This window comes from Monodelphis domestica, chromosome 2 (genome assembly GCF_027887165.1).
Source record: "Monodelphis domestica isolate mMonDom1 chromosome 2, mMonDom1.pri, whole genome shotgun sequence".
NCBI classification, from domain to species: domain Eukaryota; kingdom Metazoa; phylum Chordata; class Mammalia; order Didelphimorphia; family Didelphidae; genus Monodelphis; species Monodelphis domestica.
The window spans coordinates 383858033-383885686 of NC_077228.1; the positions used below are offsets into that span (position 1 = coordinate 383858033).

Genomic DNA, 27654 nt, shown 5'->3' on the forward strand with positions numbered 1-27654 from the left:
AGATATCTATAGAAAATCTCTAATGATATATTGTTAATGTTACCTACCAGATTATTTCAGTATCATTTTCAAACAATATTTTTCATTGAAATCTGTATCCTTTCCACTTTTTTTTAGTACATTGAAAGACTTTTACAGGTCTTAAAAAACACATCAAGAAACATATTCTGCATTGATGAAAATTAAACACAAGTAAAAATTACAATTATGTATTCTCAATATAATCAGAACCAACTCTACAACAGTTTCAGATATCAGTTATCAGTAGGCATTTATTATGTACTTACTGCGTGTCAAGAACTGTGTTTAAGTACTAGGATCATGTATAAATGAATAAAGACATTATGCCTACAGTTTGAAACTTAGATAATATTTTATTTCATGAATTTGAATCAAAAGACACTTTGAAAATAGAGTATGTTGAATGTTCTTTATAGATGGATCGTGCCAGAAAAGATCGGATTCCACATAGGCACAGGTATATTATTTCTGTTTTTCAGCATAAGGTCTCAATCCAAGACTGACCAGTAATTGGAATGAACATTTTTAGCACCTGTGTTTATAACTCTGACCAATCTATATTAAAAATCTGACTACATCTACAGGTATGCTTTTTTTTTTTTTAAGGAAAACACAGGTATTTAAAAAAAATCATGCTATGTCTCTGTGTGTGTCTGCATTTCATGACAACTTAGCCTAAATAATTCCTCTTGTTATCACCAAAGAAATAATGACCTTTCTATTCTGCCAATTCTCATCTTTCTTTTTTTTTGTACAGTTCCATTGGGTAAACATGTATACTTATTCTTGATAATTCTGACAAATTGGGGCAATTATCAAAGTTTCAATTCATTTATTCACCAAATTTTTATTGAATGCACACTTTTCTACTTAGATCCAAGAAGGTGACACAAAAGAAACATAAGCCCTTAAGTCCTGCTCCCCAGAAGTTTACAACCCAATATACAAGACATACAAGCATGAAACAATAAACTAATTCTATGCTGAAGTCTAGGTTAATACTATAAAAGCTTAGCTGATGATGAAATGAAAGTGGCCTTGAGTAAGGTTGGACTTGGTGAGATTAACTAGTATTTATATAGGTAGAGAAGAAAAGAATGTGTGTGCTGGGCTTGTTGAAAAGACACCAATGAGAAACCTTATACCTGGAAATGAGCATGATAAAGATGAGAGATCGGTGATGAAACAACTCAAGTCACAAGAGAAGCTCTGTGTTGGAATATAGTGATCAATGATAATGGGTGAGTAGAATAGGGTTAGATAGAGGGAAGACTGTAGGTACCAACCTAAGGAATTTAGACTTCCGTTTATAGTCGGTGAGAAACAAGTAGAAGGGTACATACATGCATGTGCCGCTAGTCTTTATATTAAGAAATGGTGCAGTGGACAATGGCTGTTACTAATGGGCTTAAAAGGATGTTTGGATGAATGCTCAGGAATTTTCTAAGTTGATCCCTGCTTGTGATTCTGCCTCTCAGACTTGTGGCTGTCCTTTATTTAGAATTTCAGCTCTAGGCTGTTTTGTCTGCTTCTTCTATTTCCTGACAGCCCACCACTATGGCACACTGTTTGAACCTTTTTCAGGATGTCATTACAGCAATTCTTCTCTCCTCTGTGCTCTGGTTGCTCCACTTTCGCTTAGCACACAACAGATATTTCAGGTTTCAGTTGTCATTTTTGGTTTCCAGTGGAGTCGTACGTTACACAGTTACTTAGTACTTGGTGACTATGTTATGGAATCTCATCAATAATGATTCTTAGGCTTGTAGTATTAATCTCCCATTCCTCATTCAATTTAAATCAACAGATGTTTATGAAGTACCCGCTATGCTCAATTTACTATGCTAGCAACAGGGAATGAAGAAAAAAACAGAAAGGAAACTCCTTAATTTTAGGCATCTACATTTTGAGGAGTACAGCGAAAATGGCCATCTGTGGCTAGAGATAGGGACTTAACTTTCTATTTCATTGTCAAGGAAAACTCTCAGGTTAGACTACTGTCCCTGCTAGTGCAATTTGTCATCTTTCTGCTTTGATAGTCTTAAAGAATTGCCTAGAGTACTCAAATGGTAGGAAAACATCTAGGGTTACACAGTTAGCTTATGTTAGAGATGGGACTTGAACTCTGGTCTTCTGGGTTTGAGGCCAGCTCTATTCACAGTGCTGTGCTCCTTTTCACAAATAAATGGAGATTGATTAAATCAATCCAGGAAATCACCCTATTCTATTAATTTAAAGTAAATGACAAGAGGGACAGCTTGATGGCTCAATGGATGGAAAGCCAGGCCTGGAGACAGGAGGTGTTGGGTTCAAATGTGGCCTTGAAACTTCCTAGCTGTGTGACCTTGGAGAAGTCACAACCCCAGTGCCCCAGGCCTTGCTACTATCCATAGAATGGATACTTAGTATTGATTCTAAGACAGAAGGTAAGGTTTTAAAATAAATTAAGATAAAATATATGACAAGACACCAACCACATCTTGCCACCTTTGTTGGGTAAGAACACAATTCAAAAGAAATCAACCACTCAGAGGTGTGAACTGAGGGTAAACAAGACCTTGACCTTTCGGTTTACTCAGGACATTGAAAATCTAGTAGAATCCAATAACAATCATTTATTAAGCCCTTTCTGTGTACCAGCTACAGTACTAAGCCAAACCCCAGAGAGTTTTGAATTGCTCAGCCTTGGTTTCCTTTTTCTAAAGTATTCTTGGCACATTGGTGCCTGGCAGCGATGCCTACACAGGGAGCTGCAGAGAGTCTGGAGGAGATGAGGAAAGGCAGAAATCAAGCCTCTAAAGGAGCCCAGCAGAAACCAAAGGGAAGGGGGAACTTCCTGAGTACCATGAAGAGAACAAAAGGACTCCCAGAATCAGCAGCTGTTAGTCACTTTGTGGCATCTCCCCAGCATTTGGAATATTTGATTGCTGCTTAATAAAGGCTTACTGATTGATTGATTGCTTGATTGGCTGATGTGCTCCAAACCTGAGCCAGCATTCCTCCAGGACACTATGTGCTTGTAGACGGCTGTATCACCAACATTTTCAGGAGTTGGGGAGAGGGAGAGTTGTTTTGTACCAATTACACCATTGCAGCAAAGAGCTGTTTCTGAATACTCATTAAATCTGGCCAACTGGGGAAACCTTCTGGCGGAGAACTCCTAAGCTACACCATTAAAAAGATCCCCCTCTCCAGCTTCTTACAGCTACCCCAAACCCTGAGGAATGCCAGTTGCTCAGCCTGAAGACCCCAGCTACCAAAATGAATTGGGGATGGAACTGTAAACCCAGAGCACATGCTGCATACAATATAAATGCAGCACAAGCCTGAGGCTGGAGGGACCCTTTACTTACCACTGGGCAGATCATCTTCATGAATGTTGCAGCCCCTTACCTGAGCTGGCAAGTCATTTAGAGACAAAGATGAGAAAGAAACACACTTCTGCTGTGAGGAGATCTCTCATGCATCTAAAGCCTCTGCCCTTCCCCCATTTTGTTACCATTGGGTGCTTTCCATGGTTAAGATGGAGTTTCTTGAATGAGTTAGGAAAAGCCTCAGCCGCATATGGCTAAGGATATGGATACATGGAACCACGAGCTGGAGATCCAAGTTTGTTTGGGAAACGGTTTGGATGCAACATAGACTTCTTAAAGGAGAACAGGATGCTGGAGTGGTAAGCAGAAGCCAGGCTACAGGGAGTCACCTAAGAGATTTAAGCAAACTAACAACAGACTCTTGTACCTTGAGAAAATTGTTTTGGCAGCTAAGTAGTGGTAGAATTGGAAAGGGGAGAGATTGGAACCTGAGAGACCTAATAGGAAGCCCTTTCACTAGTCCAAGTGAGATGTGATGAGTGGCTAAGGCCATGAGGTATAATGGAAAGAGTATTAGGATGAAAATTGAGGCCCTGGGTCCTTGTCCAAGGTGGCAAAGTGGAAAAGATCACTGGAGTCAGAGAACCTGGGTCCAAATCCAATTCTGATATTTCCTGGGGACTTGGAGAAGTCACTAGCCTTCTTGGGACTCACTTTCCTCATTTGCAAAATGAGGAACTTGGACTAGGTTGTCTCCAACCCTTTGTTCCAGTCTTCAGATACTATTTGCCTTAGAGACATCTCAACCCAAGTAACTGAGTCCAGAGGGGATTGAAGCCCATTGAAAGTCTACTTGCCATGAAATGGGTTTGGTCCTAGTAAAGATTTCAATTCAGCAATTAAATTTACCATTCATTAAATGTCTACTATGCACAAGGCCCTCTTCTAGGTGCTGCACAAATAGACAAGTAAAATAATTCCTGCCTCTGTAGGAGTTTATGTTCTATTGGAGGATATATGGTCCACGACTAAGTATTATGCAAGGATAATCAAAGAGGGGAAAGTACTAACAACTTGGGGGAGGGAGATAAGTCAGAGGCTTCATGAAGAAGGCAATACCAGAACTGTAACACAGCTCCTTATTTTGCTTTATATTTGGAAACTTTCAGACCATTTGCCTATAAGAATATAGGATATACAAATACGGTTAAGTACGTGGGGATTTACAAATAGATGACCCTTTTTTTTTCTTGTAAACATTGGTGGGTTTTTGTCATTCTTTAGATTCCAGTCTCTCAGTTCCTTGACACTTGAACTGGTGGTGTCTTTTTTGGTTAAATCTTGGTGTTCAACCCTTTATGCAAATAATATACTTATTTCAGCATAAGCACTTGGCAACTGTTTGCTTTGTTAGTCACTTAAGAGGTTCTGTCTTGACCAAAATACATTGTAGCATCAGAATATTTGTTAGCCACTCCTTACCCAATTGTATATTTAAAACTATTTTTATTCTGATTTTTTTTTGTAGTTGTTTGAAGTGACTAGTCTGTGGCTTTCACATGAAACCCCACTCGACTTAAAACAGAGTGGTCTAAGCTCTGTAACCTGAGTGTTTTTCATCTCTTTGAATATGAATAATGTTTTCATAAATCTAGAAACCAGCTACTATTACTTCTCCTTTTAAAATTTTTACCTCACATGTACCTTACTACCTTAGGTAACATTATATTACCTCCTAAAAATTCCTGATAGAGAATAACCATATAATTATAATATTTCATAGATTCACAAGAGCTGAAAGAGACTTTGGAGATTACTTAGTTTAATGCTCTGAATTTTGGATGGGGAAACAGTGGTTCTTCTATGATTACTCTCTTCCAGGGTTTAAGTTCATTATGTTTCTGAACTTGAAAGGAATGAGCAAGACTGAATAACAAATACTGAAATGACTCATAGAATATGGTTTCTGTAGATTTTACTCAACTTATATTTTCAATTGTAAAAATAATGATAGTTGACATTTATAGAAGCACTTTAAGGTTTGTAAAATGCTTTACATACTTTTTTTACTTAATCTTCACAACAGTGCTGTAAAGGAAGTACTACAGATCTTTTTATCTCCATTTCTTATAGGAGTAAATTGAGTCTCAGAGAAGTTGACTCCTTTCCAGATTCTTGGTTATTTGTGTTATGCCCCTTTGTCACTTTTGTTTATTTTCTGTATATCCTGAATTTATTACTTCTCCTCATCTGGGAAGTGGTAGTATTCTCCCAGTAGAATGGAAGCACTTTGAAGGCAGAGTCTCAAAGGTTATCCCTAACCCCTAGCTCAGTGTCTGACATGTAGTAGTACTTAAATGCTTATTGATCAATTGAATAAATGACTTGGCCGTTATCATAGTGCTGAAGGCAGGTTTTGAATCTTCATCTAACCTCCATTTACTATACCTAGTATAACACTTTGGGGGGGGGGGCATTGAAAGGAGCCCTATATCTTCTTTGTATTTGTTTTTGTATTTCACTGACAGCCAAACACATTGTTATTCAATTGTTTCAGTCATGGCTGACTCTTTGTGACTCCCTTTGGAGTTTTCTTAGCAAAGATACTAGAGTGGTTTACTATTTCCTTCTCCAGATGAGGAGACCAAGGCAAACAGGGTTAAGTGAATCGCCCAAAGTCACACAAATAATAAGTGTCTGAGGCCAGATTTGAACTTAGAAAGATGAATTAAGAGGCTCCTGGCACTCTACCCTCTGTGTCTAGCTTACTGGCTTGCAAATAGTAAGCACTTAATAAGTGTTTGTTGTATGGAATTGACTCAACTATTCCTAATTTAGTCATGGGATTAATTCATTAAATACTTTACTGTTTCCCTAACCTTTTATCCCATTAATAGTTGAAATGGGAAAATTGCCCAGAAACTTAATAAGGATATTTAGCTACTCATAGCTTTCACCACTGCCTAGCCCCAAGTATACTCCTTTTTATACCACAGTCCTTAAAAAATTAAAAGAACATTCATAGGTGTTACTGTAGACACTGTAGTTTAAAAATGAGCTATTTTGATAGTTTAATTTGGCTAGTGGTTAACTACCTGCTGTGAGTCAGAAAGCAGAAATTTATGTGTAAAAGCAGGTGTTTATAAAAACACCTGAACTTAGAACCTCTTCAAGGTTAGGCCAAAGGAAAAAAAGCAACAGTTTTTCAAAAGGTCAAATCAGGACTTTCCATTCTTGTTTATGGGCTTTTTTTTTAAGGATAATATTTTTTTTAAAAAAGTTTATAGGTTCGTATGCCTTTCTCCATTGTATTAACATTAGATGCTCATTAGAGATAAGATGATATTGAATGAAAAAGCCTCAGAGCTTTGCAGAGCCATGGAAGTAGCCAAAGAGCCTGGCCACCTGGAGCTTCTCAGGGACAGCTGGCTCTGTCCTGCCTGAATGGAAGGGCCTGAAAGTGGAAGGGGGAAACCAAGGCAGCAGAGAGGGATAGAGAGAGTCCATGATTATGGAGTCAGACAGCCTGGGATGTGAGTCCTTGAGCAAATCACTTAGTCTCCTGGGCCTTCCTCTTCTCCTCTACAAAGTGATCCTTAGACATGATGGCTTCTGAAAAACATGTCAGGGAAATAGAGATCATCCCAGGAACACATTGTGGGGGATGTTTTGTATATGAATAAGCTGGTGCATTTCTTGCCATCTTTAATTTGTCTAAGAAATCATGCTTTGACAGCAAAACTATGCAAGAAGTTTTTAATAATTCTATTCAGTCCTATCAATCCATGCTTCTACAATCCATAGTACAGGGATAAAGGAAAGACAATTATTCACTTACTGATGAGCCATTGTCTGTGAAATGAGCCAGGCTTCAGGATCTGCCTAGGCTACTTTGACAGGACTGAGGCTGAATAACAGAAAGTCAAATATTCTAATATTTCACATTTGCCTGAAATATCTTCCTTCTTTCTCTTTGTTTATTGAATTCTTTACTGTCTTAGACCACACAACTCAATGCAATTTGCTTTAGAACTCTTACAATTCCTTATTCAATACTTTGTGTTTTAGTTGTCTATGTACATACTTCATTTCCTTGTTAGACTGAAATCTCAATGAGGACAAAGAATATGCCTTATAAATATTATTAATTTCCCTTAGTACTTAACTGTGATCTCTGTATATACAGGGACTTGAAAGTATTTTTTGAGGAATTTGACATCAGATCTCATTAAAAAGAAATTCCTTTTCTCTTTCAATTCTTTAGAATTTTAGGATTCAAAAGGCATTTCTTTTGATTTATAAGTTGATTTCTGTTGCTACTATATGGGACAGTCAGGCAACTCAAGAAGAGGAGTTCAGCTAGAGGAATTCCATGTGAACTGGAATTACCTCCAGGAATTGATGCAGAATGAAAGGAACAGAACCAGGAGAACATTATACACAGAGACTGATATATTGTGGTACAATTGAATATAATGGACTTCTCTACTAGAAGCAATGCAATGATCTAGGACAATTCTGAGGGACTTATGAGAAGAGATGCTATCCACATCCAGAGAAAGAACTGTGGGAGTAGAACACACAAGAAAAACAACTCCTTGATCACATGGGTCGATAGGGATATATTTGGGAATGGATACTCTAATTGATCACCCTAGTGCAAATACTAATAATATGGAAATAGATCTTGATCAATGACACATGTAAAACCCAGTGGAATTGCACATTAGCTATGGAAGGGGTGTAGGAGGAGGGGAAAGAAAAAACATGAATTATGTAACCATGGAAACATTTTCTTAATCAATAAAATTAAATTTAAAAAAAGACGTTCAAATCTAGCTTCATGAACTTACTAGGTGTGTGACCCTGGACAAATCACTTAACCCCATTTGCCTTAGTTTCCTCATCTGTAAAATGAAGTGGAGAAGGAAGTCGTAAACCATTCCAGGATCTTTGCCAAGAAAAGCCTGTTTGGGATCATGAAGAATTGGACACAACTGTGAAATGTCTAACCATTACTACTATAGTGCTTTAGCTTTAGTCAGCTCAATTTAAAGCATGTATTAAAAGCACTATACTGGAGGTGGGTGTACTCTCATTTCTAGGCCTATTTTCTGGACTTTTTACACCTGCTGTCCTGCTATATACTGAGGCCAGTTCCTCTGCCTGGTGGCCCAGTTCCCTCAAGCCATCATTTAAAAAATGGCAGCCATGCTTTCTCTGATTCTCTGCTTTCTTGTCTCCTGTAACTCTGTCCTTCCAACACATGTGCAAATACATTTTCCAACTCCCCTCTAAAGGTTGCCTTCATTCCTCGGAAAAAAGGTTACTAATGAAGAAGGTGGCATTTGAATTGAGTGGTAAAGGATCACAGGGTCTCCGAGAATGACAGTGAAGAAGAAGAACATTCCAGCCCAGAGGAATGACTACTACAAAATTGGGATGAGTGCACAGAATGGCCAGAAGACTACTCTGACTGGACCTCAGGGTACTTAAGAGGGAGACCGAGTATAAGACTGGCAAGGCTGAGGGAGCCCAGCTAGGAAGAGCTCTCAATACTAAACACATTTGTTGTTTGTTAGTTTGCTTTTCCTATTTAATCCTGGAGATGATAATAGAGTTTATTGATTAAGGAAAGTGATAGGAGGGGGTCATACCCATACTTTAGGAAAATTATTGTGGCAAAGGTGTGGAGGGTATATTAGAATGGGGAGAGACTAGGGAGGAAATGAGGAGGTCATTAGAATCATACAGAGGAAAATAGGGTTTGAATTAGCACAGTGTGGGTCTGAGCAGAGAGAAACAGGAAGATAAAAATGACAAAATCTGGCAACTGATTGCATGTATGGTATGTGTGTGTTGGGGGTGGGGGGTCAGGGATGACTCCAATGTTATGAACCCAGGTGCTAGGGTGGGCGGTAGTGCCCTGGCATTAAGAGGGGAGTGTAGAAGAAGGAGGGGGCTCAGAGGGAATTAGAATGGATACTGATCTGCGCATGGATGAGTAAATAAAAGGTAACTTGAGGATAGAGAGAGCACTAACACTTAAGATGGCCGGGGTAGGCATCTACAGTGATACCTAAGCTGAGCCTTCAAGGAATCCCAGGTTCTAAGGAGAGGGTGCATTCCACACATGGGGCTGCCAGTGCAAAAGCAAGCAAGCAGGATGTTTAACATTTAACACTAAAATGGTGCTGATTTAAAGAAATGGCTAGCTTGGTGGTTTGATTAGAATCTTATTTTGCCCTACTTTCAACATTCTTAAATCAATTCAACTTTGAGCCAATGATCCTTGTTTTTAGTGTACTCTCCATAACTCTAAACAGTATCAAATAGCAGTGAGATTGTTTTGAGTCCTAGAACCTTTTGCCTATTTTTTTTTTGTATGGGACACTTAAGTACTTTAAATTTAGTATTATAACCAATTTTGAAATGGTTTTTCTGGACTCCTGCCCTTATCAAAGATCATTTGGGATCAGTCAAATACTTATTAAATATCTACTCTATTCTGCACACTGTGCTAAGTGCACAGCTTAACACTATCACTACCTCAAAAATCAAACAATCCCATATCCCATGTACAGTAAACCCTATAAAATGTTTCTTAGTCTTCATATAATATTCCCTGACCAGTGTCTCTGCTAAAATGTATTTGGTTATTATAGAACATTCAATTAATGTACCATAGAATTAATAACTAACTTTAAAAAACTATGTCAATTTGCACATGCCATGAAAAACTTTTGATGTTTGCTTTTTGAAATTCTACACAATCTTATGGCTAGTATGTTTTACTAGAAAGGGTAGCAGGTGGTCTATGATTAAAATAGAATGAGGAAGATACAATGTCTGGAGTAGAAAGTCCTATCTGTGGTTTTGCTACTCTTTGATGTGATTTTCCCCATGAATCATAATTTCCTCCTATTGATAAATTGTTTATCATTTTGTGGGAAGGAGGTTATATTAGTGAAAAGGAGAAATTTAATAATAAAAATAGAAATTTTAGAAAATGTATTTGCAATGTTTTGCCTTTGTATATCAAAAGGCAGTTTAATACATTGACAAGCTAACTCACTTTAGCTGTTTTGTTTTTTTTTTAATGTTAGAATATTTGGCAAAAATTTTTTTTTTGCTTAACAAAAGAATTTAAGGGGAAAAATTTGGAAAATTCTGGATTTTTATGGGAAATATATGATCATGTCAAAATTTATTCAATTTCTTATGAGAAATTTTCCTACCATGTTGGCAATAATTTGTAGGTAATAATATTTAGGAAGCAGAATTATATTATTTTTAACAGGTACTTTATTAAAAGTTATATAAGTGAAAGTGTCTTAAACAACACAATTTACAAGAAGCTTGAATTGCCTAGGTTTGAAGTCAGCATTCATCTAGTTCAGGGGTCCCCAAACTTTTTACACAGAGGGACAGTTCACTGTCCTTCAGACTGTTGGAGGGCCAGATTATTGAAAAAAAAAACACAAAAAAACAAACTGAAGAAATCGCTATGCACACTGCACACATCTTATTTTAAAGTAAAAAACAAACAAAAAGGAACAAATACAATATTTAAAATAAAGAACAAGTAAATTTAAATCAACAAACTGACCAGTATTTCAATGGGAACTATGGGCCTGCTCTTTGCTAATGAGATGGTCAATGTCCGGTTCCATATTTGTCATTCCTAGGTATAACAAGTGATGCAAGTATGCATCAGTTAGTCTAGATTTGGTTGGAGATTTCAGATGTTTCAATCTGGAAAAAGCCTGTTCACAGACATAAGTGCTGCCAGAGATGGTTGCGATTTTGAGTGCATGGTTCCTGAGATTAGGATATTTCTCAGAGGGGAGAGATGCGTAGAAATTAGGCAAGCCGCTTGGCTTGAATGTGTCTTTCAGAGAGTCACAGTTCTGCAGTTTAGCCAGTTCCATTTGGTAAATTGTATCTACATTTTCTATGTCAGTAGAAAATGGGTTACAGAAAAGCTGTATGTCCTGTTCATGGAGATGAAGCTCTTTAAATATGAACTGGAACTCCTTTTACAACTTTTCCAGTGAATCCACATGTTTCTTTTGGGAATGCAAACAAGGGTTTTTCTGCTAACAGATTTTGAATTAAGGGGAGATGGCAGAAATTTTCCTCCTTCACTTGTTTGATAAGGAGGCCTAATTTTACTACAAATTCTTTCACATGTGATTGCATATCACAGATGAGCTTCCCTTTTCCTTGAAGTTGCATATTGAAACTGTTGAGTAGCTCTGTTATATCTTTCAGAAAGGCCATTAGCATTCTGCATTATTGAGCTCTGGTACTACTTTGTTTTTTGAAAGCATAAAAGCTGTAACCTGTGGAAGTAAGTCATAGAAATGTCTCAAAACTCCCCCTTGACTCAGCCAATGGACTTCTGTGTGGTACAGAACATCTCCATGGGCAATATTTAGCTCAGACAGAAATTCTTGAAATTGTCTCTGGCTTAGTACATTAGCTCTAATGAAGTTAACACATGATACCACAATTTTTATAACAGAGTCCCACTTCAGTGATTTACTACATAGCAGTGCTTGTTGGTGGATGAGGCAGTGTATGGCTATTGGATGAGAATGGTTACGTTTGTCCATCCATTGGTTAATGCGAGCAATTACTCCTTTCTTAGACGCCACCATGCTAGGAGCACCATCAGTTGTCATACTGGCTAGTCTTAGCCCAGCCAGCTCCAAATCCTTCACAGTTTGGGAAACCTTTTCATAGATATCCCCTCCTGTAGTTGTTCCTTTGATGCTTTGCAGTGCAGCAAGCTCTACTGTGACTTTGAAATTGTCATTTGTCCCACGAATAAAAAGTAGAAGTTGTGCAGAATCATGAACATCATTTCTCTCTTCTAGTGACAAGGAAAAATAGGAAAGTTTTCTTGCGGAGTTTTGCAAATGCTTATGCAAATTGTCTCCCATTTCTTTAATCCTTTGTGTAATTGTAGATCCTGAAAGACTAAGTCTGACTTTTCTGGACATATCTCTTTGGCAACAGAAGGAAGGCACTCTTTACCAAATTCTCCCTCCACAAATGGTTTGCCAGTGCACACTATTAGCTTGGCAACTTGCAAACTTGCTCACAGTGATGAATATTTAGCTGCTTCTGCTTCACAAAAGTATTTTGCTGAGTTGTCAATGTATTTTTCAGCTTTAATATTTTATCTTTTCTCATATCTCTGACCAAACAAACATATTTATCTTGTCAACATGGAAATATAGAAATCCCCAGTTTACTTAGTTTAAAGGTATAAACCCCAGGTTTTGACCTTGTCAGAAGAGAGGTTTCCCCCTGAGGGAAGGTCTCATTTCACCAGACAATAGACATCCACTTCAGGTGGGAGGCAGATCCCATCTGAAGTCAAGTAGCTCTTTTTTTTGTCTCCAGAAGCCTCCCCCAGTATATCATACCCTCCTTACTGAGGATCGAATTCGGGACCTTCAGCTTGCGAGACTGATGCACTACCAACTGTGGCAAAGCTGAAGTGGATGTCTATTGTCTGGTGAAGTGAGACCTTCCCTCAGTGGGAAACCTCTCTTCTGACAAGGTCAAAACTGGGGTTTATACCTTTAAACTAAGTAAACTGGGGACTTCTATATTTCCATGTTGACAATCTTTATGTTGAGTTTGATAGTGTCGACACAAATTGTGTTCTTTGAACACAGACATTATATTCTGGCATACCAAACACACAGCTCTTTCCTTGTACTGCATGAAAAAGTAATCATAAGTCCAATGTTCTTTGAATATCCCACACTCCAAGTCAATTTTTCTCTTTCTTAACATCATTGTTTCCTAGGAATTCCAAATTGCTATTAGTAAAACACCTATATATATATATCTATATAACTATATATATATCCCTACAAAAACAATATGCCAACAATAATAGTTTTGCTCACATAGAGGCATACAGATTGCACTGCCCATCAATGCAGTCAGATCTGTGTCCATCAATGCAACCTTCCCAGTCCACATCATTTCAGCCTCACCAGTGGCCATATTGGTGGAACTCCACTTTTACCTCATGCTCTCACTGGTGCATTATGTGAACCAGAATGATTACAGAGCTGGTTCCTCCACCACCTTTACAGTTCACACTACCCTGTGCAAACCGTACTGTGATTTGTGAACTCATACAGGAATCTGATCGCATGGGTCAGACCCATGCGATCAGATTCCACAGCAGGAAAAAAGAAGGTACGACACTAGTGTGTGTCCTCTTGCAGTCCGTGTTTATGGATCTGTAATTATAGATTGTAATACAAAAAACACATGCCTCACTTTGCCCACATAGTACAATGGCAACCAAACTCCCCCAGATGCACAACATAATGGCCCCTATAATCTCCCTTTGCCCAAAAGTTTCTCCCCACATTACTACACATTACAATGGCCCCCGTACTCCCCCAGATGCACAACATAATGGCCCCTCTAAGGGCTATTGTACTACCATGTTTCTTTAAAAATAAGACACTGTCTTATATTATTTTGACCCCCCCCCCAAAAAAAAACACAGTGGGTGTCTCATAAAACACTCAGTGGCAGTGATGGGCTTCTCACAGTAGAGGCCCACTGCTGATATCACAGGCCAGATCACTGCTATCCGATGCCAGTATACAGTACTGGTGGAGGCTGCAGCACTGGCTGTGATGGGCCTGTCACACCTTGCACGGGCCCATCACTGCCACCACTATACTGGGCAGCAGTATACACAGTACGGAACCCCCACCCCAGATTGCTGCTCACCATGTTGACCTCTTCCATTGGGCAGCCACATAATCCTTTCCACGGTGCCTCGTTCTTGTTCAGTTACTCTCAGAACAAAGCGCCACCCAAAAGATTATGTCACTAGAAGTAGTACTGTACGTGAGTGATGCCGTGCTGTGTGGTGCCACCACATACAGTACTCCAGGATCACATCCGCATCCTATGCTCTGATGACCTATGAAAGAAATGTGGTGTGGGCAAAATAAATGGCCTCAGGGGGCCGCAGTTTGGGGATCAGTTCTAAGAATATATTTTAGGAAATACTTTTTAATGATTATGTTTATTTTATAGAATCTTGTAAAAAGCTTGGAAAACCTACTATAATTTTTTATTTTTTCTGTTTAACAAAATTCCTTTGTATTTCCAAGTCATTAAATTGAAATGGAGCCCTATTTAAAAATTTTGACCTGACACACACACTACCAAAGCTTAATATTATCTGCTACATTTTTCCTGTAGAGTCTTCTTTCTAATATCAGCAGAGGGAGCTAATACCTTAAAATGTCTAGATAGCTGTGTCAAAATAGTTAGAATGATGGATTTAGAGTTAGAAAGTCTGTAAGTTCAGATCCTACCTTAGATACTACCCATTTTTACCTAGACAAGTCACTTAATCCCTGATCCCTTCAGTTTCCTCATTTGTAAAAATAAAGCTAATAGCAGCACCTACCTCCCAGGGTTCTTGTGAAGATAAAATGAAATAACATTTGCAAAGTAATTTGCAAGCCTCAAGGTACTATGTAAATACTAGCTATTTTATTATTAGGCTTTTGATTCTAATTCATAGACACTGATGTAAAGTATACCTAAGGCTTAACTGAATTTTTTGATGGTTTCAAAAATAGGAGGGAGAGAGGATGGAGGTTATTTTGCACCTTTATGTGAGCTATAAATACTGAGTTAATGTCCACAAATTAGAATTCTCATGTTCATTCAACAAATATTGAATCATCTTTACAGGAATTAAAAGATTTAAGACATACTCCCTATATTCAATGGAATTAAAGCCTAGTAGAAAAGATATTTCTAAAAGTGACTAAGACATATTTCAAAAGTAAAGAGCTTGTTGGATTTACTGAGTGTGCCTAAATCTGACAAACTTATCCATCTATTCAGTACATTCCCTACAAGATATTGATTTCCCTGAACATTACATATGTGTTATTAGATGTGTAATGGGAATACTCTTTCCATCTGTCTTCAGTCAGTCAGCAAGCATTTATTAAATGACTGCTATATGCCGTGCACTATACCAAAGGACATACAAAGAAAGGCATAAAACAATCCCCATTCTCAAGAAACTTGCAGTGGAATGAGGAAAAAAAATATGCAAATAGTCATGTACAAACAAGATGTATCCAGGACATACTGGGAACAGTCTTAGTGGGAAGGTGCTAAGATTGAAGGAGACTCAGAAAGACTTCTTGCAGAAGATGGGACTTGACAGATCAATTAAGTTCACCATCTTTCATGGGTGAGGTTCATGTCACCCCCAAACAGTTACAAAAATAACATCAACTATTGCTGATCAAAAATCACCAAAACAGATTTAATAATAATGAAAATAATAACAAAAAAGAGTGATATATTGTGAGAATTACCAAAATGAGACACCATGTGAACACACACTGTTGGAAAAATGGCACTGATAAACTTGCTCAAAGAAGGGCTACCACAAACCTTCAATTTGTAAAAATAAAAAGGTTATAGCTGCAAAGTGTAGTAAAACAAGGAATGCCTTGGTCCTATAAGATGCTCCACAAATATTTGTACAACTAAAATGAATTAGAATCTGGTGTTGAATTTTTTTAGGAGCTAATTGAACGGATTATCATATTCACCATAGCATGAGAACTCGCTATCTGTAAAGACTGTGGAAGAAAGAAAAGAGCTAATGGTGGGGTACAGATTCCAGAATAGGGGAAGCCTTCAGAGTTCTACAAAAAAATCCAGTCAGACTAACAGTATTCTAACAACCTACATGGTGGGACCCTCTTACTTTGTAATAGTCCAAAATACAGTGTAAGAGGAAGAATCTTGAACTTGGCAGGGGAAATGTCATGCATGGGGAGCATTAGGCAGACCATTTCAGTATAAATGAGATGAGGAGTAGTATGAAATCACTGAGCCATATATTCATTCTTCAGATATTTATTGAAGTACTGTATCTTGCAATGCACTGTACCAAGATAAAAAAAAGTAGAAATTTTAGCAAGCTTTTTTTTGAGCAAACAATTGAACTGGGAATCAGGAAATGTGAGCTTTACCCCATGACCTTGCACTTGCTGTGATTTGGTCTAATTTCTTATCCCTTTGTGGTATCATTTTCCACATCTTTTTTTTTTAAGACAATATTCTAGATCAGAGTTTCTTTGCCTTTTATATATTATCGACCCCTTAGGTGATCTATGGAAGCCTATGGATCCTTCCTTAGAATAAAAATTTTAAATTTATAAAATAAAGCATTTAGAATCACAAACAATACCAATATTGAAATAAGAAAGCATTTTTTTCCTCTTATCCAAGTTTATGAACCCTTCTGAGGTTAAGAACTCAATTCTAGATGATAACTAAGATCTCTTTATGCTCCAAAATCCCAAGATTGCATGAAATCTTTAGTTCTGAAATGAAAAACTTTTGTTTTTTTATTTTTAAAAGCATTCATTGTACCTGAATAAGTCATTTTCGTTATTCTTTCTCTGATTTCCTACTAAGACGTTCCATGTCTTTTATTGGGAAAATATCTACCTGGAGATGTAACATAGAAAATTTTAAGGTGGAAGCTATTTTGGGGAAAAAAGCAAAAAGTAAATTATGCTTAGCTAATTTTAAGAAATTGATTTCTTTTCCTCTACTGGCATTTTCATTCATTTATTAGCTTATTCTTTATTTGATAGGAAAGATTTGCAACTCAGTTCCATTGGAAAGATCAAGCTATGTATTGTGGTACAAACTCAATTTTCTTTTCTTTGTCTTAAAGGTCCCAATGGGAAGTTTTTCAGTTTACTTTAGTTTTAAGTTTTGACTTGGTCTTAAGTGAGATGTTTCTGTTAGAGAACTTTTACTTTGTAGTTTAAAGTTCATTTTGGTGAAAGCTTATGTATAGTATAAAACACATTTTAATGAGCTATTTCCTGAGAAATTTAGTGTAATTATGAGCTCTTTCTATGCTTGAAACTATATGGAAATTTTTATTCCAAGAAAATTTGTTATTTAACTTATGTAATGTGAACTAATCGTTGATTAGTGGCAATGAATAGACAGAGAATTTGATTCCAGAAAATATTTTTTATCACATTGATAGTTGTCGGTTAGGGTTTTGGTGGGTTTTTTTTTTGGTTGTTGTTTTAAATTAATTGATGTACATTATAAAAGATATGAAATCAAAATTAGCAAATTTCGCAGGTATTTTCTTTCTCAGGCTGTGTTCAACATCATCCATAAAATCAGTTTTAGTAATCTAATTTTTTTTTAAATCCAAAGACCCACTAACCTTGTTTTATGGAAATTTTTCTGGGAATTAAAAAAAAAGGCATATTGTGGAAAAATAAATACTTTGGTGAGTGATTGAATTCCAGAGAAATGATTGGTTTTACTATCAAATCCAGTGTTTACTACTCAGCTTCTATTTGATTTTTTTCTTGCTCAGTAGTGCAAACTACTTTCTTGAATCTCATTTTCCTCAAAAAATAAATATATTTAAAGGAATATGCACCTTGCATCTCTACTGAATTCACTGAAATTATTTAGAATATGAAATTAAGCATTTGGAAGTAAGTTAAATATTTGTTTTTATATTGTATACTAAATACTTGCATTTCTTAATCCACAATAGGAAATTTCTTTAGACCACTAGGAATCCTGATAAAGTGACTGTTTCAAAAGATGTCTGACTAGTTTTCCGAACAAAAATAAGGAGAAAAAATGGCTTTGGCCATTTTTTTTCTTTTCCTATAAGATTAATTCTAATTCTAAATATAAGGTCCTATATATATAATGTAAAATGTATTATATTTATTTGATCATTCATTGTTACAATGTTATATAAGTTAATTATATTATAAATATATAATATATAAATTTATATATATATAATATATAAAAAATAAATAAAAAATATAAAAATATAAAAATATGTATATAAATATATAAATATAAACAAAATATATATGATTTATAAAAATCTAAGAGTCATGTACTTGAACTCTATACATCTCAGTGTTCATTAACTATAATAGCTTTAGTTTAGAAGGAAAAGTATTTCTTTATTAACTGTGGCAGGTATTTTTTTTTAATTTAGACTATTTTTTCATGGTTACATGATTCATGATTTCCCCCTCTCTCTTCCCTCTCCTCTTCTGGAGCTGACAAGCAATTCCACTGGGTTATACATGTGTCATTGTTCAAAACCTATTTCCATGTTATTCATATTTGCAATAGAGTGATCTTTTAACATCAAAACCCTAATCATATATATCCCCATTGAAGTACATGATCAATCATATGTTTTTCTTCTGCATTTCTGTTCCCACAATTCTTTCTGTGGATGTGGTTAGTGTTCTTTCTCATATGTTCCTCTGGAATGTCCTGGTCATTGTGTTGCTGCTAGTAGAAAAGTCTGTTACATTTGATTATGCCATAAGGTATCCATCTCTGTGTACATTGTTCTCCTGGTTCTGCTCCTCTCACTCTGCATCACTTCCTGGAGGTCATTTCAGTTCTCATGGAATTCCTCCAGTTCAGTATTCCTTTGAGTAGAATAGTTTTCCATCACCAACAGATACCACAATTTGTTCAGCCATCCTCCAATTGATGGACACTCCCTCATTTTCCAGTTTTTTGCCACCACAAACAGCATGGCCAAGAATGTTTTTGTACAAGTCTTTTTCCTTATCATCTCTTTGGGATACTAACCCAGCAGTGGTATTGCTGGATCAAAGGGCAGGCAATTCATTTTTTAAAGCCCTTTGTGCATAGTTCCAAATTGCGCTCCAGAATAGTTGGACCAATTTGCAAATCCACCAGCAGTATATTAGTGTCCCAATTTTGCCATATCCCCTCCAACATTTATCACTTTGCTTTGCTGCCATATTGTCCAGTCTGCTAGGTATAAGATGGTACCTCAGAGTTGTTTTAATTTGCATTTCTCTAATCAGGAGGGATTTAGAACACTTTTTCATGTGCTTATTTATAGTTATGATTTTATCATGTGAAAACTGCCTATTCATGTCCCTTGCCCATTTATCAATTGGAGAATGGCTTGCTTTTTTGTACAATTGACTTAGCTTCTTATATATGGGAAATTAAACCTTGTCAGAGAGTTTTGTTATAAAAAGGTTCTCCCAGTTTGTTGCTTTCCTTCTAATTTTGGTTGCATTGATTTTGTTTGTACAAAATCTTTTTAATTTGATATAATCAAAGTCATTCATTTTACATTTTGCAGTGTTCTCTATTTCTTGCTTGGCCTTAAATTCCTTCTTTTCTGTGGCAGGTATTTTTTTAATCTGGAAAATTTTATTTAATTAATTAATTTAAGATATTCTCCCATGGTTACAAGATTCATGTTCTTTCCTTCCTCTCCCACCATCCCCCTCCTATAGCCAACTTGCAATTCCACTAATAATATTATTAATTATTAATATTAATATTTCCATATTATTGATATTTGCACTAGGGTGATCGTTTAGAGTCTATATCTATCCCCAATCATATCCCCATCAACTTATGTGATCAAGGAGTTGTTTTTCTTCTGTGTTTCTATTACCACAATTCTTCCTCTGAATGTGGATAGTGTTCTTTCTCCTAAGACCCTCTGAATTGTCCTGAATCATTGCATCGCTGATAGTAGAGAAGTCTGTAATATTCAATTGTACCACAGTATATCAGTCTCTGTGAACAATGTTCTCCTGGTTCTGTTCTTCTCACTCTATATCAATTCCTGGAGATCGCTCCAATTCACTTGGAATTCCTCCAGTTCATTATTCCTTTGAGCACAATAGTATTCCATCACCAACATATACACAATTTGTTCAGCTATTCCCCAATTGGAGGGCATCCCCTTATTTTCCAAATTTTTTCTGTGGCAGGCATTTTTAAAAGCCTTTCCTATCCCTAATAGATATGAACAAATCTGAAATTATAACAATTGAAATTATTAGGATGAAATACTTTCTTTAGGGGTGTTTTATAGAAATCAGGTGAAAGCCACTATTAGGGAAATACATCTCATATGTATCTGCAAAATTTAAAGTGTATATCTTATCAGAAAAAAAAAAAGATTCAGTTAAAGCTAAAACTCCAGAATTACAGAGAGCTTAGCAATGATGAACAGATTATTTCTTCATCCTGAGATTTTGTTGTAATGAGTTGCTAAAAAGAGGTTCATGTTTCCTCAAAATAATCAACAGTTAATAATTCAGAAGCACAGAAAGACAGAATTTAGAGCTGAAAAGACCTTTAGAGACTAGTATAAATTCCCATGCTTTATAGATAAGGAAGCTCAGATTCAGAAATGTTCATTTGTCTAAGGTTACACAGATCGCCAAGAAGAAGCTGGAATTTCACCCATTAATAATATACCATATGGGTGCAGTATATCAATAACAGGTCAAATACTCTCAACAACATGGATAATTTAAAGTGAAAACTTCCCAATATATTTTCCTGTTAGAATTTACTACAGATTTGTTTTCATCCAATTAAAATTGCTTGTTTCATTGTTGTCTGTAACTTCCATTAAGATTCCATTTAAGTATCACCTTTTATCCCTTCATTTATTACTTTCATTCTGCCACCCATGAGGATCTTCCCTGCTAGTCACCATATTCTGTCTGTTTTGTCCCTCTGTGTTAATGTAGATGGCTCAGTGGTGGCCCTTTTGTATCTGTATCCACCATAGTATTTGGCACAGAATAGATTCTTTAGAAATGGTCGTTGGTTGCCTTTGTGAGCAATGGAATGAATTTTACAGATAATTTCTTAGCGTTACCATTATATTTCTCCTCCCTTTATTGCACCATATCATGTTATCAAGTGGGTCATATTTTCCTTTAAGAAATGATAGAACAGCTATTTTATAGACAAGGATGACCTACAAATTCACTGTCCTGAATTGTGCATAGTAGATTTTGTTTTTCTAGGAGCAATGAAGCATTGTTACTATTTTATCTGTATCCTGGACATTTACTAAGTTATTTTGAAGGTATTCTGTGACCTAAGAATGAAAAATACAGATGTGAATAGAAGCGCACGTACCCTGAGGAAGTGGAAGGTTCCTGCCTTTCACCCCAATATATTTTATTACATCCAATGCCAAATCCATAATGAACGGCTTTAGTGTATAAGTGGCATAGGGTAAGCTTCTTTTGGATATTTGAATTTCCTGAGGTTTTATGTAATTTAGATCCCTTTTAGAACAGTAAACATGAAACAGAGAAAGCAATAGTATCTCTGCCCCCTAGCCATCAAAACATAACACTGAAGAACACCAAGCTTCATTCACTAAGGCACATGCATATCCTTAGTTAATGAAAACTTTGTGGTTCTTATTTTCTATGGCTTGCTATATTAGTCTAAAAATACAACTCTAATTTTAAGCCCAAATATTTGTATCTATTTAAAAGGTATTCCATATTTTCTTTATGAAAAGGAACTAAATATTATATAGTACAGTAGTGAACTCTGGCAGTTTTCTTGAGAAATGCAATAGAACCTGCAATGCATGATTCTCTCAGTCCTTCAAAAAAAATTCTAGGCCTTAAGATCGTAAGATAAATTCAGGGGAAGCCAACCAGACTCACTCACCTAATGGCATTTTTCTCACACTGCTTTACTTTGAAGATTTTGTTCATTCCATCTACAGATGTACCTATTTGCAGAGCAAATTCCATAAGTGACTTACAGTTTCTACAAAAGGATCCTCAGTTGACCTGTATAGCATGGCATAACATGTTAAGAAAAAAAAAAACAAACCCTATCACAACTAGATAGTCTCTTGTGGTCTTTTTGCTGCCTGTAATGTGAACAATTTGAGGCAATGAAAAAAAGTGCTAGTTTTAGAGTGAAGCATCACAACTCATAGATTTTGGATACAAATTAGGTAGAAAAGCTGTTTTGTTACTACAAACTATTGAAGGGTGAGAGAAACTTTATTTATAGTATTTCTCTGTTAGCAAAATAATACCTGAACAGAAAGAATTTTATGTACATCCATCCATATACAGATATGTCTACATACAAACATACACATACATACATTGGAATCAATAGGAAGGAGTTTGGCGGAAAATATGTTTAGAATAACATCTTAAACTTCAGACCACAATAAGTTCCAAAAATATTCTTGACTTAGACATACCTTTTAGTGGGGAAAACAAAATTAAAAAGCAAGGGGGTGGGTAATGAATAGAGATATCACTGATATGACTAGCAGGAGAATCTGTAACCACAAAAGAAAAATTAGATAACTTTTGATTACATGAAATTTGAAAGCTTTTGCACAAACATTATCAATGCAGTTAAACTAAGTAGGCAAACTAAATGTTGAGGGCAAAAATCTTTACCCAAAATATCAATAATAAGGATCTGATATCCAAGCTATAGAAAAAATGAGCAAAAATATTTTAGAGCAAGAGCAATTCTGTGACAGAAGATTATTCCCAGCCATTAACAGCGAAATAGAAATTTTACAACTGTAGGTTTTCACTTCATGTCCAGAAAACTGAGAATGCTGATAAAAGATTGAAATAATAAATGTCAGAGGGGCTCTGGGAAGACAGGCACATGAATTCAATATTGGCGCTCTACTATTCTAACAACTTGAAATTATGGTAAAAAAATGGTAATTATGAAAAAAATGGTAAAAAATATTACTAAAATCTCCAGATTTTACCTTCCTGCTAGGTATATATCTCAAGGAGGCCAAAATAGCAAGACAAGTCATAGATAGATAGATAGATAGATAGATACACCAATTTGCACAGTGTGTGTGTGTGTGTGTGTGTGTGATCAGTGAACTGGAAAAACAAGTAAATCAACTGATGACTTACCAAGATATGTAATATATCATGATATATAAATATAATTATCAGCAAATCATGATATATAAAATAGGATTTATTGGAGTCTTACTATACCATAAGAAACAATAAATATCAAGAATTTAAGGGAGCTTGTGAAAGCTTATATGAAATCATAGGACTGTGGAATCAACACACATATTGTAATTGTAATAATGTACAAGGAAAGAATAATAAAAGAGAACTGAACACTATACTTGAAATAACTAAGCTTGGAATTAAAGAAGAGCTGAGAAAATGTATCTATTCATTGCAGAAGTGGGGGAGGAGTTCTGTGTGGAATATTGTACATAATGTTAAATATGGTCATTGTTTTGGTTTTGCTGATTAAAAAAACTAATACAATCTTTTTAATTTTAAAAAATCACAAAGTATCTAAATAAATTGCAAAGGATGACATGGTAGGTGGGTGTACAGGAAGTGATTCAGAACTGAATATAATATGAAAACAAAAGACTCAATTTTTTAAAAAAGATACACATTTTGCAATATTTAATTTGTTTTTGTGTATATACTCTTATGCTGAAGGAGACTGTCCCCTAATTGACTTTTTGTCAGTGCTCCTAGAAATCATTGGTTTTGCTCTTTTCCCTTTTATCCCCAAATTATTATAATTTAAAAGTTGGTTATGTTTACAAGATCCATCAGAGAGACCAGTCTTCCACTGGATCTCAAGTGGAATGTATAATTGAAAATCTGTTACCCTTAAAAAGAACTACATTTCCCGGGAGCCCACTAACTTCCTATCGCTACGTACTATGGAGGGTCCCACCCTCTTTTTGGCCCTATCGGGAAGCATGACAGTGGTAAGTGGGGATTTTGAAATGGCTAATTAGCCATGGTCACATGTTCTTTATTTTGTATCCTATTTATTCCTTGATTTTTAATGATCATCAATAAATCTCCTAAAATGTACTATTTTTTTATTTGAGATTAATTTTAATTTTTATATTGATGGAGTGTATGAGTCAATTATCAAAAGAAAAAAACCAAAAATATAAAAGAAAAACAAATGGAAGAAAAATTAAACTTTTGGGAGAAAGAAAAAATTCACAATCAGAATAAAAATATCAAAAATCTATGCACATAAAATTTTGAGTAAACAAGAATAAATTCATAATAGGCCGTTATATTTTGGGTTCAATTTAAGAAATTTCTATCCCTCAAGTCTGTAGGACAAAATGCAGTAATATTTTACTTAGATAACCTAACAGAAAAAAGTTAGTTAAAAAATAAAAAAAAAAAGTTAGTATGGGAATGCTGTGTTTAAAAAGACACAGTCCAAATTCTAAGGAGTTATATGTCTTGCCCCATTTGAAATAATCTTTGGTAAACTGAACTCCCATTAAGTTTGTCATGTGGACAAAATTAAATGATACAAAAGCTTTCTATATATTTCTGACTCATAGCTTCTTGACTATTTTGGATGCTCTTTGAAATAAAGACCATCCTTTTTATTTCTGTTAATTCCTCTATAGCTTTAAATGTCATGTAATACAGAGTAAAGATTGAAATGTAAATGGTTTTTAAACAAGATGAATTCCCAGAAGAAACAACATCTGCAAAGGAACTACAGTACACTTAAATATGGTGGCAGAATTTAGAAATCAAGTAAGTCATATAAATTTTTATAAGAATATGAAATGCCCAAACTAAGAAAACATGATATTTGTTTGAAATATTAGTCTGAGAAAAAGAAATTTGGAAAGTCATAAATTAACTGCCAAAAGCAAAAATACCCTAGTCAGATAGATTTACAAATGAATTCTAGCAAACAATTAAAAAGCAAATATTTATTCTATAAAAGTTGTCAGAAATAGAGAAGGCATTCTACCAAATTCCTTTCATGAAACAAAATATAATCCTGACATACTGATTCAAATGAAAAAAGTAAGCTATAGACCAATGTCATGAATGAATATTAATGAAAAAGTTTAAGTAAAAAACTTGCAAGATTACAACAATATATCCAACAAGTATTCATTGTGTCCAAGTTGGATTCATACCAAGGTTGCAAATTTGATTTAAATTTTGAATAATAAATCATATAAACAACAAAAAACACATTATTATTTCAGTAGATACAGAAAACTATTGTTGAAATATGGCACTTGTGTGAATAAATCATATAAAAATCCCAATAAAAATTTTTGTTAAACCCTTTTTAAAATTCATCAAAATCATGTATCTAAAATTTCCATGAGCTAACATTATTTGCAATATAGAAGCACTGGGAGTTTGCTGGTACAAACATAGGTATAGCAAATTCTTTTTTCCTCTCATTTGATAAAGTTCTCAAAATATTCACTCTAGCAATTGGAAGCTAAGGATGTTAAAAATATATACATACACAAAAATGGTAGGAATGCTTGCTTATAAAAATATATGTGATCAGTGAAGAAATTCATCATTATAAATATTATTAACTTCAGTTTAGTAGGTAAATACAAAATAAGTTTATTGGAACATTAACATTTTTATTTGGTATGAGAAAGAACCTTGAAGAAATAGAAATAATGGAAATTCTATTCAAAATAATTTGTGTGTGTGTGTGTGTGTGTGGTAACCTACAAATATGGACAATAGATTCATATGACTAACTGTAAAATGCTCTTTCCACAAATAAAGGGATATTCAATGCCTCTGGGTGGATATATCAATAAGATAAAAATTACATTGTTACCTAATTTATAGATTTGGTGTTACACCAATCAAATTACCAGTGGCATTCTTCATAAAACTAGATATAGTAATAAAACACTTCATTTGAAGTGACAATATCTAGAAACACAAGAGAAGTAATAAAATATATAATTTAGCCAATGGGAGCATTGCATTACTAACTTCAAAATACTTTAAAGTGAAGCTGTCATCAAAACTATTTGGCACTGTTTTAAAAAGACAGAAATATTCATGGATGCAGCAGAATTTATATGGGAGAAACTGATGGAAACAAAAACAGTAATTTGGACACTATCTGATAAACCCAAGAGTATACACTTCTCTATCCATTATGCAACAGTGCTTTTCAGAAATTAGTATATACAATGTAAATATTAGCAGACTTGGGATGATTTGCAGAGCTAAAGATTTTTATTGTAGAGTTGAAATGCTCAGTTGAGTTGAAATTGGAGAATGACGAAAAAAGAGTCAGAGTAAGAGGTGTACTGGATTATCCCTCTGTGAGGATGAGAAGGAAGGGAGGGAATGAATGTATTAAGCCATAACTACCATGTGCCTGTGTGCCAGATCCTTTACAGCTATCTCATTTGATCTTTCTGGGAGGTAGGTGCTTTGATGATCTCCACTTTACAGTTAAGAAAACTGAGATAGGCAATGGGTAAGTGACTTGTCTGAGGTCACGCAGGTGGTAAATGTCTGAGGCTGGATTTGTACTTAAGCCTTCCTGGTTGTGGGGGAGCCAGGTGGTGCAGCTGATGGCGTACCAGGCCTGGAGCCCAGAAGACCTGAGTTCAAATGTGGCTTCAGACGGATTAGCCATGTGACTCTGAGTAAATTGCTTGACCCTGTTTGCCTCAGTTTCCTCATCTATATAGTGAACTGAAGAAGGAAATGGCTAAATCTTCCAGTATCTTTGCCAAGAAAACCTCTGATGGGTTGTGAAGAGCAAGACCATTTCAGCCTTTACCCATGATTTCCTAATTGGCAACTTGATGTTCTTTTCTCACTCTAATTCAGCTGTTTATCTGATATACTTGGCACTGTTGGCTTGAACCATGATAAGCTTCTCTTTACTTTTTTAAATCCCTTACTTTCTGTCTTATTATTAATAACTCTAGGACACAAAGGCAAGAGCCAGGCAAATGGGGTTAAATAAGTGGCTTGCCCAGGGTCACATAGCTAGAAGTGTCTGAGGCCGCATTTGAACCCAAGACCTCCCCACACCAGGTATAGTTCTGTGTCTGGGGTGTGTTAAAGGGATTTCCTTAATCTCTCCCTCTGTCTCTTTAAGAGGCTAGGAAGCAGAACCCACAGGAATCAATGAGCCAGAACTGAAGATTCTGTTACCAGGGAGACCAAGACTGAGAAAAGAAAGAAGCTGGCCCCCTGGCAGGAAGTTGGAAGGACAGTTGGTCAGTGAGGAGATAAAGGAAGCAGCCCATACAGTTGAGGGGTGCCTCTGAGATATCTAGAGAGCAGAAAGTCTGTCTCTTGAGGCAAAGACCTACTAGCAGTTGGCTACTGACAATTGGGCTGCTATAGAAAACCAATTGAAGGAGTGAGTGAGTGAGTGGTGGATCTCTATTATTTTAGGGAGTTAGGTAGTTATTTAATCATTTATGGATAGAGTAGAGTAGAGTAGATTGGCCTGGCATGCCAGGCAGAAGAAACTGTCCTCGGGATACAGAGATAGTTTTAGAAAATTTTAGGTAATATTAGGAATTTTAGGTATATTTGTAGGGTATAAGATTAATAATCTCTCT

The 27654-nt window shown here is 35.7% G+C and overlaps 1 protein-coding gene across 1 annotated transcript in view; it reads left to right on the top strand.

The window, feature by feature from the left end:
* NT5DC1 (5'-nucleotidase domain containing 1) overlaps positions 1–27654 on the top strand; it is a 266402-nt gene that overhangs the window by 43279 nt on the left and 195469 nt on the right. The window lies entirely within an intron of this gene.